The sequence below is a fragment of the Bos taurus genome, chromosome X, assembly GCF_002263795.3.
Source record: "Bos taurus isolate L1 Dominette 01449 registration number 42190680 breed Hereford chromosome X, ARS-UCD2.0, whole genome shotgun sequence".
Classification (NCBI taxonomy): domain Eukaryota; kingdom Metazoa; phylum Chordata; class Mammalia; order Artiodactyla; family Bovidae; genus Bos; species Bos taurus.
The window spans coordinates 59,247,442-59,256,138 of NC_037357.1; positions in this window are offsets into that span (position 1 = coordinate 59,247,442).

Sequence of the window (8,697 nt, forward strand, 5' to 3'; positions counted from 1 at the left end):
ATCTTTCTGAGTTTCCCCATTAACCGTCTGTCAGTTTTCTAAAAGCAGTACTAAAATGTACTGTCAGAAAATAATTTCTTTTGAGGATAGAATTGTGACAAATGATACTACCAAGGTGGCTAACTAACAGAGACACAATTTTGCAAGGCAGATTTTTGAGATGCGCTCTGATTACTTGGTCTCAACCTTCCTTTATTTGCAACATCCACCCATACACCATACCTCTTAAATAAATTCCCAGCCAAACTTACGTAGTGGACATTGCAAAGGGTTAGAGTCAGAAAGACATTGATTCTCCACCAGGTTCCACCATTTGCTAGCTCTACAACCTTGGCCAAGTCCCTGAATGTCAGTTTCCTTATCTATAAAAGTGGTATAGAAATAGTTTTGCAACCCCTTAACTAAAAGCCTAGGAGCCAGATAAGTTTCATAATTCACTATTTTCTTTTTATTTTAAAACTACTACTGCAGAACCCAGCAATCAATCACGTCAATATTTCTGCAAGGGAACATGCATATTTATAGAGAGAGCCTCAATGGTTTTGTCACCATATAAGCTTAGTCGGAAAACTTATTAAAAAAAAAAAAAAGCTGATTTTTAGAGCTTTCTGGAATTGGGAGTTATTGATCATGGACTGAAGAATTGTACCTGACCTCATAGGATTATTCGAAGAGTTACATGTGAAGTACATTGTGAGTAGCAGAAGTCCTGCTGCTGACCCTAAATTGAGATTCAGACACATCTGTGTGTAAAGATGTCTATTTGCTTGAGATAATCTGCAGAAAAGGAAAGAGCTCTGTGAGGAGGACCGTGGGACACCTCGGGCTGTGGGGTGGAGGAGCCATCCAGTAGGATATGATGGTTCTGGTTCTGTAGGCAGGGGAACAGAGTTGGAAAGTGTGAGGTAGGGTGATGAGGGCTCTGAAGAGGGGGTGTTGTTTCAGGAAGAAGCTGAAGGTCCTCTTCTCCACCGGGCCTCACAGGGTAGATGCAATGTAGCTTCAGGGTCCAGGTGACAAAGTGTGTCACAGAAAAGTGAGGGGGCATTTCTACCATTCTGGGGAGACCCATCAGTGGCTTCAGCCAAAGCTTCCTGAAGGGAGGGTGGCATTGTTCATGGGCCTTTGCGGACTTGCAGCTGTGAGCACCCAGGAATCCATACCCACCCCCAACCGGGGCCTCCGTGTTCCCACAGCCTGAGGTGCCCTCTAGCACTGGGGCCTGACAGTCTCTCATTAGAAAAGGAATGTCTGTCTGTCATGGTCCAAGCAATTGGGCCAGTGCCTGGCACGTAGTAGGTACCTAAAGAACATTTGTTCAATTCATTTATTTGCAGTTGACCTTTTGTGAGGAGAGAAGGAGTAGAAGAATAACAGGAAAGAACTTGTCTTGAAGATTCTCAGAAATAACTGGGGAAACAGTAAGGAGAACTGAGCAGGTGGAGGACATGCGTCAGTGCCATGTGACTTACTAAAATGTATGTGATCTCATGTGTAATTAAGGTCAGGTATGGTTTGGAGAAACTTGAGACCCAATGGTTTATAAAGGTTCAAAATGTCTTCTGGGGTGTCCTGGGTATTAGATAGCTAAGCTTTATGTAGACACCAAGTGGATCTTGGGAAGTTTTTGACTCTTAAGAAGACCTTCAGGTGAGATGAGGATGGAAGGGCTGATTCTGGCAGGTTCTTCCTAAGGTTTAGGTGTTCCATTTGCCCGTGGGAGGTGAGTTTGAAGGAAGGGAAAGCCAACAGTAATAGTTTGGGGAAAAAAAGGACAAAAAGCAAAGATTCTTTGTTGTTCTCCACTGTGCCAAGAAGAAGCAAGTTTTACTTGAGTTATTACTATTACAGCAAATTCATTTGTCACCCGTGTACATGTGGAAATGCAGGTTACATATATCAAGTATACAGCACTTTTTGCGACATACAGTAGATATCCTTTAATGATTTTTATTTTTCTTTTATTTTTAAATTTTATTTTATATTGAAGTATCTGCACATTGACATACATTTTGTTATTCAGTCACTCAGTCGTGTCCAAATCTTTGCAGACCCCATGGACTGCAGCATGCCAGGCTTCCCTGTCCTTCACCATCTCTCCAGAGCTTGCTCAAACTCATGTCCCTTGAGTTGGTGATGCCATCCAGCCATCTCATCCTCTGTCATCCCCTTCTCCCCCTGCCTTCAATCTTTCCTAGCATCAGGGTCTTTTCCAATGAGTCGGCTCTGCATCAGGTGGCCAAAGTATTGGAACTTCAGCTTCAGCATCAGTCTTTCCAATGAATATTCAGGGTTGATTTCCTTTAGGATTGATTGGTTTGATCTCTTTGCAGTCTCAAGAGTCTTCTCCAATACCATAGTTTGAAAGCATCACTTCTTTGGTGCTCAGCCTTTTTAACATACATTAAGTATCTACATTAACAATGTTCTGGTAGTTTCAGGTATACAGTAAAGTGATTCAGTTATACATATACATGTATCTATTCTTTTTCAAATTCTTATACACACAGCTGTATTTAAAATGGAAAGCAAACAGAGACCTACTGTATAGCATGGAAAACATTGCTCAATGTTATGTAACAACCTAAATCGGAAAAGAATTTGCATAATAATTTTTTTTGTATAATGATATTTAAATGGAGACTTTCAGCCTCTGATTTCCTTCCTCCATTTCTGATCTCTGAGTATGAAGTTGTTGAGGGCAGGAATATGCATGTAGTTATATCTTTGTTTCCTTAATGCCTATCATGCTTCCTGATATATAAAAGGTGTTAATAAAAAAAAGACTGCTCATTGCATGAATGAGACACATTGATAATTAAGACATAGATATACAAATTAATGCCACAGAAATAATGAAAAGAAGTGATCTTCGCCCAAACAATCTGACATGAACACTAGTAATTTACTTAGCAAACAGTCTTTTGGTAGGAAATGCAAAAGGTAACTTTATTCCACCCTAGGTCTGGGATTATCACAAAACTAAATTTGGTGGGCTCAAATGAAGGAAGTCTTCCTATTTGCTTTTCTTGTGGCTTTTGACATTCCTTTCCCATAAATCCAAATACGGAATAGAAAGTGTAACCAGTCTTTTCCTTCATACGATTTTGTGTATCATAGATGCTGGCTCAGAGTGGGTTGGCTCACATTGCTTGAGTGAGCCTTACCTCATTCTGGTTGATGGCTATTTTTATGAGGTCTCCATGACTTGATGCTTGCCTAAATTAGTTTATTCATTTGTCTGCAAGCTGACTTTTAAGAAGGCTCCACTCTTGTAAGCTTGAGTCATTATTATTCCATAGCCTCTCTCGCTTGTTCCAGGACTAGTTTTTGGTCTCTTTCTCTTTCATCTGATTTATTAGCATGAACCCTTTCTGTTCTCTTTAACCTCTGTTTTAAGTGGCACCTTCCCTCCTTCCTTTGCCACACTCCATACTCTCTAACATCTTAAGTGATGAATTTTATCCTTGTTTACATCCTTCCTTCTTGCCTCTGTTTTTATCACAGCCAATTCTTGGCCTCTTTGATAAACTGTTGCACATAAAACTTCACCTCTGATTTTTCATTCTGGAAGGTGCATTGCCATGCTCTTGACAGTGAGCAAAGGAGGACTTCTCCACCCAGGCGGTATCTATCATTGCCCCATGCTTTACCCACTGCCTGCACCAACTGTTTTCCTTATACAGCATGCCTTTCACTTGGTTCTCCAATACTGCACACTTTTAGATACTTGGCAGAGTGCTAAGCACTGAATAGATAGCAGTTAAAATGGCCTTGCCATTAAGCATCGATCTTATTTATTTAATATCTAAACAGTCACCTCTTTTACCCATGACATGAATAAAGGCAACTTCAAAATAATTTTTATCTTTTTCATTGCAGATATACCCATCCTGATTAATCTTGTGTCAACAATTAATTTAGGTGTCTTGAAATATAACATTCACAAACCTCAAAGTATGCTGGAGAGCTGACTGGCTGGTCCATTCAGATGTGTTCATGAAATATTCACAAGTGCACACACATTTCTATTTCTTCCTGGATTATCTGTCTTTGTGAGCATCCAGAGGGCAGGGACTGGCCTGTTGGCCTTGATTGTGGGGAAAGCTAGCTGAGAGCCGCCTCACTCCACTGCATATAAAATAATGTGTACAAGAGGTTACTGATTCACTGCATTCAATTAATTTTCCCTTCTCTGTGCTATTGAAGAGAAGTAGTGACTGTTAAATGAAATGAAATGAATTGACATAAAACTAATCACAGATTGTAAATAGTTTAGCTCCAATTGTGAAGCAGCTTTTAAACATGGACTGCTTACCCTCTGTGTCTTCCTTAGGGATTTTCATACTCCATCCTGAGCTCAGTCTCTGCAGAAGATATCAGCATCTCCTCTAGGAAGCTTCCTTGGGATCAGCCTCCCTTTCTGTGATGTGGATGGATGGCACCCAGTTATTTTCTAATTGAGCAGAGTAAATGATAAGCTCTGGGGTCTAGCTTGTGGATGGTTCACATCCAGGGTGGTTTCAAAACACCTAGCCCAGTAGCTGAGTCCTTGAGCCTGTAAGCCTTTCTGTAATTTATTTATTGTTCAATCACTCAGTTGTATCCAACTTTTTGTGAGCCCATGGACTATAGCACACCAGGCTTCCCTGTCCTTCACCATGTCCCAGAGCTTGCTCAGACTTATGTCCATTGAGTCGGTGATGCCATCCAACCATCTCACCCTTTGTCACCCCCTTCTCCTCCTGCCCTCAATCTTTCCTAGCATCAGGGTCTTTTCCAATGAGTCGGCTCTTCGCATCTGGTAGCCAAAGTATTGGAGCTTTAGCTTCAACATCAGTCCTTTCAATGAATATTCAGGATTGATTTCCCTTAAGATGGACTAGTTTGATCTCCTTGCAGTCCAACGGACTCTCAAGAATCTTCTCCAGCACCACAGTTCTAAAGCATCAATTTTTTGTCCATCAGCCTTTCTTTATGGACCCACTCTCACATCCATACATGACTGCTAGAAAAACTATAGCTTTGACTATACAGACATTTGTCAGCAAAGTGATATCTCTGCTTTTTAATATGCTGTCTAGGTTTGTCAGAGTTTTTCTTCCAAGGAGCAAGTGTCTTAATTTCATGGCTACAGTCACTGCAGTGATTTTGGAGCCCAAGAAAATAGAATCTGTCACTGCTTCCACTTTTTCCCCATCTGTTTGCCATGAAGTGATGGGACCAGATGCCATGATCTTCATTTCTTGAATGTTGAGTTTTGAGCCAGCTTTTTCACTCTCCTCTTTCACTCTCATCAAGAGGCTCTATAGTTCCTCTTTGCTTTCTGTCTTAGAGTGGTATCATCTGCATATCTAAGGTTGTCGATATTTCTCCTGGCAATCTTGATCCCAGGTCGTGATTCATACAGTTCCTAATTTCGCATGATGTACTCTGCATATAAGTTAAATAAGCAGAGTGACAATATTTACCTTTTTGATTCAGAAACTTTGAAACTATGCTGTCACTAACCCAATGAAATGTGTGAGGTTTTATTTTGCTTTGTTTTTGTGCCTTCCTTTTTTGGTATGTTTTGGCACAGTAAATTATTTGAAAACAACTACCCTTTTCCCTAGGTGCTTTGCAAATGACCTATTGGGTAAATGGCCTAGTCCATTTGTCTTGGCTAGTGTAGAAAGAGCTTTGGGCTCAAAAATCATTGAAAATGGGAGAGTATCTACTTAGAGGAAAATGTATTTGCTTATTATTTTTATTTTTCAGTACAAGCAGGTTTTCCAAAAGTTGCATAAAACATCCAGCTTATCTTCAAAGTGCTGAATTATTTGTAAATGTCATTTTTTAAACAAGAGAATTTGTGTTTAAAAATGAAGGTGTTATTTAAAAATAACAAATGAAGATGTTATTTTAAAGCAGTGTATTGTAGCCAATCAAAACCCTCAGACCAGAAAATGGCTTTTCAATTTCACCAGTCTGTTTTAATCCAGGTTATCTCAAGGGTCTGTTAAAATACCAGTGAGAATGTGTCCCAACCCCACCATCACCTCCCGCCCTTCTAAATCAGAATGCAGAAAGATGAACAGCAATAAAGATGGATGTTCTTGAGATGGGAACTAGCCTTGACTCCTAATATGGTCAAATTGCAATTAACCAGAAAGCTGAGGGTCATCAGCACTGAGATGCATTTTGAATTTCTTTCTGACCAAAAGCCCTGTTTTTGTTTGGAAATTTCTTAGAGTTGATGACAAGTCTTTCTTGCCTGTATAAATGCAGAAATCTCTTTTTGAGATCATGGAGTTCTGATGACTGACAACCCTGAACCCCATCAGAACCAAACTTGGCTGTGGGATGGTCACTTTAGCAGGTTCTTTTTCTCTATCAAAAAAATTCCCTTTTTCATCCTCTCCCCCTAAACCTGCAGCAGTTTCTATATTTTCACCTGTGCAATTCATTTCTAAGTGCAGATATCTAAAGGACACAATCCATGAAATGATTAGGACTGTACTGAGAAGAACTCAATCAGATTTCTTTTACCCAAACCAAGGAAGGAAACAAGCAGCTACCTTAGCTCTTTGGGTCTCTAGGTGCCTAGGAGAGGACATTGAAAGGAAGAATGGAACACAGAAAGGGAAAGAACTTATTTGTTGTTGTTCTGTCACTAGTGATGTGAAGTGAAGTGAAAGTTGCTCAGTCGTCTCTGACTCTTTGCGACCCCATGGACTATACAGTCCATGGAATTCTCCAGGCCAGAATACTGGAGTGGGTTGCCTTTCCGTTCTGCAGGGGGATCTTTCCAACCCAGGGATTGAACTCAGGTCTCTTGCATTGCAGGCAGATTCTTTACCAGCTGAGCCACAAGGGAAGCCCAAGAATACTGGAGTGGGTAGCTTATCCCTTCTCCAGCTAATCTTCCCGACCCAAGGATCAAACTGGGGTCTCCTGAATTCAGTGACTGTCACATGCAACTCTTTGCAACCCCATGGACTGCAGTACACCAAGCTTTCCTGTCCTTCGCTATCTCCTGGAGTTTACTCAAACTCATGTACATTGAGTCAGTGATGCCATCCAATCATCTCATCCTCTGCCACTCTCTTCTCCTTTTGCCTTCAATCTTTCCAATGAGTCAGCTCTTCACATCAGGTGGCCAAAGTATTGGAGCTTCAGCCTCAGCATCAGTCTTTCTGATGAATATTCAGGGTTGATTTCCTTTAGCATTGACTGGTTTGATCTTCTTGCAGTCCAAGGGACTCTGGAAAGTCTTCTCCAGCACCACAATTTGAAAGCATCAATTTTTCGGTGTCCCGCCTTCTTTATGGTCCAACTTTCACATCTGTACATGACTACTGGAAAAACCATAGCTTTGACTAGATGGACATTTGTCAGCAAAGTTATGTCTCTGCTTTTTAATAAGCTGTGTAGTTTTCAAAGAGTCGGACATGATTAAGCATAGACACAATGCAACACAGGTTTGTCATAGCTTTTCTTCCAAGGAGCAAGCATCTTTTAATTTCATGACTGTGGTCACTATCTGCAGTGATTTTGGAGACCCCCAAAATAAAGTCTGTCACTGTTTCCTTTGTTTCCCCATCTATTTGCCATGAAGTGATGAGACTGGATGGCATGATCTTAGTTTTTTGAATGTTGAGTGTTAAGCCAGCTTTTTCACTCCCCTCTTTCACTCTCATCAAGAGTCTCTTTAGTTCCTCTTCACTTTTTACCATTAGAGTGGTATCATCTGCATATCTGAGACTGCTGATATTTTTCCTGGCAATCTTGATTACAGCATATTAAGAATAATTTATAGTTTTGTTTAGGACAGGCCTGTCATGTCCATGGATTATTGTCTTAAACTGTAGAGAGATGACTCGGATGTCAACATGTGTGTGTCGCGTGTGTGGGATGGATTTTTTATAAAAAAAAAAAAAAAGTGAAATACAGTTTTAAAAAATAGATTTAGTATTTGAGGCTTTTATTATGGAAATTCTAGATCTTTTAGCATTTACTAAAAATCTCAGGAATTTGAAGACTGTGTGGTATAACTAGAACAGGATACTTTCCCCATCACCCCCCTCCACCAAGGAAAATCCAAATAGAGCCTGGGTGGGGGAAGGTGATAAATCCTCAGCCCCCCACCCCCAATGTAGCTCTGATAAATGTCTCATGATTTCAACTAGAGTTGGGGGGAGAATGATGCTCTGTCTGCCTCCCTCCCTTAAGAAAGAAATGAGGGGGCGTGGGCTTTTGAAATTACAAAAAGCCTGGTTAAGAGTTCTTTCTGGCCTTACATGGATGCTGAAAATTAAAAAGGGTCAAAGACGATCCCAAGATTAGTGAGAAAGAACACCCACCTCCCGTTTACAAAGACACTGCATGTCTTTCAAAAGAGAACCAGCAAATTACCATGGAAATCTGCCCCAACCGATGGTGCTCAAGTAGGAGTCAGAACCTTTGTTAGCAGGGGTTTGTGGGGGCCGGCACCACAGTGAACACAGTTAAGCCTCACTAATTCTCTGAATGGGGAAAAGGCCAATCTCGATTTGTAAGAAACTTGAATTTGAAAATATGTTGAAAGAAATGCCTTGTGATTATTTCCACAAACCTGCCTGCGGTCAAACTGCTGGCTGGGGTCTGTGCTCTGAACTGTGGAGCCTCTTAAAGGCCTTGAACAAACAGATAAGGACTGTAATTAGCATACTGGTC